The following is a 7,568-nucleotide window of genomic DNA, read 5'->3' on the forward strand; positions in this document are numbered from 1 at the left end:
ATCAAAAGTATCTGGTGAAGACCCCATGATTCAAACCTCCCTCCCTCCAAGTGAAGTGGTGGATATTTGCATTTCACCATACATCCACATTTGTGTGCCTTGCAAAATGGTAGACTATTCCAAATATAGGATACTCTGTCAGTTTACTCAAGTCCACAACACACAATTATTTTGGGCAGTTTTGACTCTGAGATTCCTTCTGCATCTCCATCTTTTAGACAAGCACATAGGTGTTGCTTATTAGTGAGTTTCACAAATGATAACATCAGGGCTGGACTGATAACACACAGCAGCCCTGGCAATGTTATCGGACCGTACTCCGGGTATATGGGGGGATTGGGGACGGGGCGAGCGTCCAAGTGTGAAGCACTGCTGTTAACTAAACAGGCCCCCAGAACTGTTGCTTTTTTTTTTTTACTGGGGGCAGATATTGCAGCACTGCTCCATAGTCGGTCCCCGCCCTTCCAGGGACATGCCTGATGCCGCCCTGGATATCATCAAACGTTTAACTACTAAGATGTATAACAGCGTCACATGAAGATGTTGTACTGTGAACAACGCCTGCATTTTCTTCGGCCTTTGGGATAGGTAAACTGTAAACAGAGTTACCATGGATTATGACAAATATCAAAGTTCTCAAATCTAATCTGATACATTTTGAATGCCTTTTTATTGTGATTCATTGATTTTTCAAAAGGCCATCATCCAAGCATGAAAACAACTCAATATTTTTCTGCACGCCGTTAGTGGGAAATCAAGGACTTCACTGCCCAGAAAGGCCCGGACAAGGAGCGATTGCTACACACCAGGCTTTTTAAGCGCTCTTGTTTTCCCACAGGATGCCTTTAGTGGGCAATCAACTATTCACGGTCCAGATACAGTGGCGGCTGCTAACATTTGAAAGTGGTGAGGCGTAAAAGTTTGCGCTGACTCCTCTTTGGCGAGCGAGCCTGGCTGTCAATTTTTTTAATATCTTTATTGGTATTTTTGGGATTCTATCATAACTGGCATCATGTTTTTATACAGCATTGTCAATTGTCCAGCACGAAGTTATAGTGCCCATGTGACTTACAAAAGTGCAGTCGACAACAGTAATAAACTAATGTTAACACATCGTTCCTGTTTACAGATACATACATTATTTTGGTTACACATAAAGAGGTCCTGGTGTGCTATTGCTCGCACATGCTGCCACATCACGGTTGCTGTATCTGATGCAAGGCCATACCCACCATAATAGAGACATATCTTTGTCTGGGTCAATAACACAATACCGGATATACAGGCCATTTCACCACAGAACAATAACCAGTCAATCAGACTTAAACAACATTATAAATACAATAGTGTACATTGACAATGTTTAATAAGAAGTCACGTGTGTATACCAATAAGACCTATTTTTCCAAGAAACATATATTCAAAATTCAAACTTACAACACATCTGAACTATGCAAGTCGAGTCACTGTTAGATATCTCAGCATAGCTATGTAATATCTACACACCAATGTCTTATTGCTCGCCTAGCCAGGGGCTAAAGAAAAGCATGTGCCTATGTGCAGCTATGAAACCAGCAAAGAAGCACCCCCTCCCGGCAGCGCATGGGGTCCTGGTGTTCACTAGTGATGTACCAGGGATTTCCTGGGTATGTGATTGCCTTTATGATAGGGTGCAACAGCGTCTTGTTTTTAGACCCCTAGGTACTATCATGTCTGTTGTAAATCAGCGGGTTGCTCATCCTCATCATTCACCGTAGCACCACCTTGAAGAGCCACTAGTATAATGTCCCAGCCCTGCGCTATAGGGTATTTGCGAAGCCCTGCCGTCTCCTCCCTGTGTAGCGCTGTACTCTCTGCCTGTGCCCATATTACAAGTGAGCGTTTCCAGCCCGCTACCTCTGGTGGATCCGCATGTTTCCATATTTTCGTTATTAATCTTTTTGCCATAATTAAACCTAGATCTCGGAATCTTGAGGTGATCTTATTTTTATTCGATCTGGCAAGTAAGCAAGTAAGTAAACATATAAATAAATAAAACAAATTTGTTGCACGCACTTCATTGCATTTGGTGATGCAGTGCGTGCAACAAAATTAGTTTTATTTCGTTGATTGTCACCGGTAGCCTTAAAGGTCGAAGTAGTGCACCCCCTTCACTGCCTTCCACCCCGGAGCCCCCGCGAGCCCTGCATCAGCCTACTTCAGGGCCTATGGTGAGTGGCAGATGACAGGGGCAACCTGTGGCTGTTGGGGTGTTCCTGTAGCCAGTGCCTGGCAGGAAGCGTGATCTACCCTCTCACGGGGGCTTGTGGGGGCACAGAGTGTCCCAGATCCGGACAAGAGAAGCTCGTCTGTAACAAACGCGGCCGCCGGGACCCCAGCTCGCTCCCTCCCAGCAAAGGCAGGTTTATGTCTGCAATCTTGGAAATGCAGAGAGAAGTTGTTATTGTTCTCCAATACAGACTTCGTCTGGTAGCCCGATGGGTCGTACGTCTGCTGCAGAGAGTCATGTGCAATGAACCCAGCCAAGCGGGGTCGGTTTACTTCATTATGACGACTCCATCACCGGCACTACCTACCCCTACCCAGCACTGTGAAGACCAGGCCGCACTCTCTCGATGGTCTCAGGCACCCAGCCACGGCCGGTATGATCGTGGGGGGCGGAGGGGGGGGGACCCTGGGTCTTGGTGGGTGGGGGGATCAAAATAAAAATATAGAACTTACCTTACCGCCTGGTCCCACCTGCCAGTTGCGGCCAGTGAGCTTGCGAGGTGGCGAGTCATGATGCCACCAGCTGCGGCTTCACATGGAAGCCAATCACAATGGTGAGCCGCCATTATCTCTATGTAGGCTGCCTGCAGTTGCATGCAGCAGCCTACATAGAGAACAATTCAGAAAAGGGGTGGTGATGAACAGAGTGTCTGAATTAAGCTGACCACTCTTACCCAGTCCAAAGATCAGGGCTTGATCCATCACCGTTATTTAGCTCACTGCACCATCCCAGCTCAGAACCTGGCTATATGCCGATTAGTCTGTCCCTGGCCCAGTGCATCATGGGAACAGGGCAGACCAAACTACCAAGCCAATTCTTCACCAGAAAGGAGACAAGCTACCGGGGACCCTAAGCGTGGAAGGGTATACTCAGATGTGAGTCCCTTGCTCATTGCACCATCAGGATTCAAGCAAGCCGGGCCGACGACGGCTGAAATGCCAGAAACCGGTCCCCGGAAGCTTGTTTCCTTCCCAGTGTAAGATTTGGCTTGGTAGTTTGGTTTGCCCTGTTCCCATCATGCACTGGGACAGGAACAGACTAATTTGCATATAGCCAGGTTCTGAACTGGGATGGTGCAGTGAGCTAAAAAACGGTGTTGGATCTAGCCCTGATCTCTTGACTGGGTGAGAGTATTCTGCTTTATTCAGAGACTCTGACCATCACCACCCCTTGTTGTTAAATATTTTGTCCACCCTAAGCGTGGAAGGGTATACTCAGATGTGAGTCCCTTGCTCATTGCACCATCAGGATTCAAGCAAGCCGGGCCGACGACGGCTGAAATGCCAGAAACCGGTCCCGGAAGCTTGTTTCCTTCCCAGTGTAAGAATTGGCTTGGTAGTTTGGTTTGCCCTGTTCCCATCATGCACTGGGACAGGAACAGACTAATTTGCAGATAGCCAGGTTCTGAACTGGGATGGTGCAGTGAGCTAAAAAACGGTGTTGGATCTAGCCCTGATCTCTTGACTGGGTGAGAGTATTCTGCTTTATTCAGAGACTCTGTCCATCACCACCCCTTGTTGTTAAATATTTTGTCCACCCTAAGCGTGGAAGGGTATACTCAGATGTGAGTCCCTTGCTCATTGCACCATCAGGATTCAAGCAAGCCGGGCCGACGACGGCTGAAATGCCAGAAACCGGTCCCCGGAAGCTTGTTTCCTTCCCAGTGTAAGAATTGGCTTGGTAGTTTGGTTTGCCCTGTTCCCATCATGCACTGGGACAGGAACAGACTAATTTGCATATAGCCAGGTTCTGAACTGGGATGGTGCAGTGAGCTAAAAAGCGGTGTTGGATCTAGCCCTGATCTCTTGACTGGGTGAGAGTATTCTGCTTTATTCAGAGACTCTGTCCATCACCACCCCTTGTTGTTAAATATTTTGTCCACCCTAAGCGTGGAAGGGTATACTCAGATGTGAGTCCCTTGCTCATTGCACCATCAGGATTCAAGCAAGCCGGGCCGACGACGGCTGAAATGCAAGAAACCGGTCCCCGGAAGCTTGTTTCTTTCCCAGTGTAAGAATTGGCTTGGTAGTTTGGTTTGCCCTGTTCCCATCATGCACTGGGACAGGAACAGACTAATTTGCATATAGCCAGGTTCTGAACTGGGATGGTGCAGTGAGCTAAAAAACGGTGTTGGATCTAGCCCTGATCTCTTGACTGGGTGAGAGTATTCTGCTTTATTCAGAGACTCTGTCCATCACCACCCCTTGTTGTTAAATATTTTGTCCACCCTAAGCGTGGAAGGGTATACTCAGATGTGAGTCCCTTGCTCACTGCACCATCAGGATTCAAGCAAGCCGGGCCGACGACGGCTGAAATGCCAGAAACCGGTCCCCGGAAGCTTGTTTCCTTCCCAGTGTAAGAATTGGCTTGGTAGTTTGGTTTGCCCTGTTCCCATCATGCACTGGGACAGGAACAGACTAATTTGCATATAGCCAGGTTCTGAACTGGGATGGTGCAGTGAGCTAAAAAACGGTGTTGGATCTAGCCCTGATCTCTTGACTGGGTGAGAGTATTCTGCTTTATTCAGAGACTCTGTCCATCACCACCCCTTGTTGTTAAATACATAGAGAACAAGCATTGGCATAGGCAAAAGGTCTCGCCTTTGGGACCTTATAAGTGTTTACCCATGGAACAGTTGATGTTGTTGCACCAAGGATATTGTGGTGCATAACTAAATACTTATAAGGTCCCGAAGGCAAGATCTATTGGCTATGCCAATGCTTGTTTAATGTGAAAGGGTGATTACTTGAACTTCTGAAATTCATTTAATGGGACAGTACTGGCACTTCTCAGGAGCAAACGGGTACTCTATATGGTGAGTAGCAGTACTTCTGTATTGAAGCACTAAGACATACTGTCTGTCGCATTTTTGGGCTGACTGACTTTTTTTGTTTAATACACTGCTTTTTGGAGAAAACTTAGCAGTATTTGTCGACCTTTCTAATGTAATTACAGAACACCACACAATAACATAACAAAAAAACACAACAAAAACCTAACAGTGCAAAACACAAATAATAGTCAAAAAAGATTGCCACACAAACATCGCAGTACAAAATAACCACAACAAAATGCATCACAAATGTTCTTGACAGCATCACATGGCCACCATAACAAATATTCTTTAATAAAAAAGGTATATTTGTACCAAGCATTGACTTATATTATCCATCACCACAATATGTAAAAGATCCAGCAGAAATGTTTTGTGATCCAGCTTTAAAGTCAGGGGCAGGCGGGCAACTACAACTAAATTTTGGGGAATGGGGGGCTGAAAAAGATTGAGGGGGGGGGCTAATATTTCAAGCAATAGGGAGAGTGGCTCTAAGAAGGGGTGAAAACACAACAAAAGTCTCATTAACAAGTAAATGGTCTTTAAAAGACCTGTGAGGTACTCGGTGCGGCTTCAATTCAACAGTCGCCAGCCCGCGAAGCCCGGGCTGACACACACGACGGGGGGAAGAGGGGTTGATGCCTGGTGAGCCCAATGGGTGTTGCGCGCCTGGTCAGGGGCACAGAACAAGAGCCGACCCTCTTCTCTTAACACAGCTACTTCCTCTGGGAAGCTCCCCTGAATGGATCAGGCTTTGGGTGCAATGACGTGCGAACCTGCTGGGTGTGTTATAGTCAATTTCTCTAGTCGGTTACAACTTTAATAGGAAGGAATCGAAGGCAGTAACCAGTAACATGCAAGGCAGATCAGGTGTTTCCTAAAATAAACTTTGTGGCAACCATCCTGTGACCTCGGAGCTCGTTCATTTCTGAATTCGCTTCCACAAGTTCCTCTACAGCCTTAATGACCTGCATTCCTCGTAGGAGCAGGTGACTGAACGGACTCGGGAGCCAAATGCGTAAGTCACGAGGTATCTTATCTTAACGCGCTTGTTGTGCAGTTACAAAACCAGCCTCTTGCCCTTGAGGGGTCGATTCATACATCAGACATACTACAAGGAAGCCAGATCCGTTCCTAGCAAATAACCTGAAGGCGCCAGGCCTGTGAAGTTAATCGGACGAGCATGAATCCTGTCACAATTTGGCTACGATTCGTTCAGGATCACACAAGATATGCAAACGTTTTGTTAGATTTTGTGAGTCAGGGATTATAAATGTGTTCCGCGGGTAGAATTATGTGGAGAGAAAAAAACGACATCTAGCCCATTACGAGAGAGCAAGAAAACAGTACCTTGCCAGAGACCCCTGACCCTCAGACAGATGGGTGAGTGTCAAAAACAATAGTGAAACAGATGGCCCTTGCGCGCGCCGCTGCTTCCAAATGCCCGAGCCAGCTAGAAAGTGAAAGAGACCGCATGCAGGGAAATGTAAACAGCGCGCGTGTGAAAGCTCATTAGAAAAAACAGATAGCCCCTGCACACGCTGCTGCTCGCTCCCGCAAGGTGGATGCCGCCACATGCACGAGTGTTTGCAAAAGAACTGACCAATCTCTAAAGGTCATCGCCTAGGCGCATGCTCGCTGCCTAGGCGAGACCTAAAAAGAGAGAGTGGGTGGTCCTGCTTGAAGGCAGGGGGGAGTGGCTTACTCACTGTTGTGGGTACTGACTGTTTGGTCGGCTCTAGGGCAGACCAAACTGTCAGTGCCCACAACTGTGGGCAAGCCACTCCCCCCCTGCCCTCGAGCAGGACTGCCCACCTTCCTGCCTCCAACCAGGCACATCTGCTTTCCCGCAGTGCGAGAAGCAGAAACATAAAATGGTAGTTTTTACCATTTTGTTTCTGCTTCTCGCACTGCGAGAAAGCAGTGGGCGACGCCCAAATGCCCATATGCAGGAGCCGCCACTGTCCAGATAGCCCAGCACAAAGAGGGGCTGCTACAAACTGCACCATTAAAGCATTCCTATTTTTAGGTCAAGCCTGAGCCAGTGCACAAGCGCTGCTCTGGTGATCTGTTGTAGGTAGAGTACGGAGGAGAAGCCCAGCCCATATTTTGTATTGGCTTGTATCTTTGTCCTTCGGGAATGCTGTCTTCTGATTCCTTAATAGGCTTGTTCGTCCCTCCTTACTACGGCCATGTCGTCATTTATATCCCCCATGTCTACTGGCCCCTTTACTTTTTTGTTACACGGTATGTGTAACTTTTCTTTATGGAGCCAGGACAATGGCGTTCGCTAGTTTGCAATGCCATAGGTCTCGCATTCAAATGCGAGACCTATGGCGTTGCAAATATTTTTTTACTTAAGCAGCACGGCCGCCTCAGATGGGATAATGGCAGACGTCCTTTTCTTTTGTTCATTATTTTTATTGTTGTCCATGCCCCTTTTCACTTTCATAATAGCGTGCACAC

This window comes from Lissotriton vulgaris, chromosome 3_1, assembly GCF_964263255.1.
Source record: "Lissotriton vulgaris chromosome 3_1, aLisVul1.2, whole genome shotgun sequence".
In the NCBI taxonomy this organism is placed as follows: domain Eukaryota; kingdom Metazoa; phylum Chordata; class Amphibia; order Caudata; family Salamandridae; genus Lissotriton; species Lissotriton vulgaris.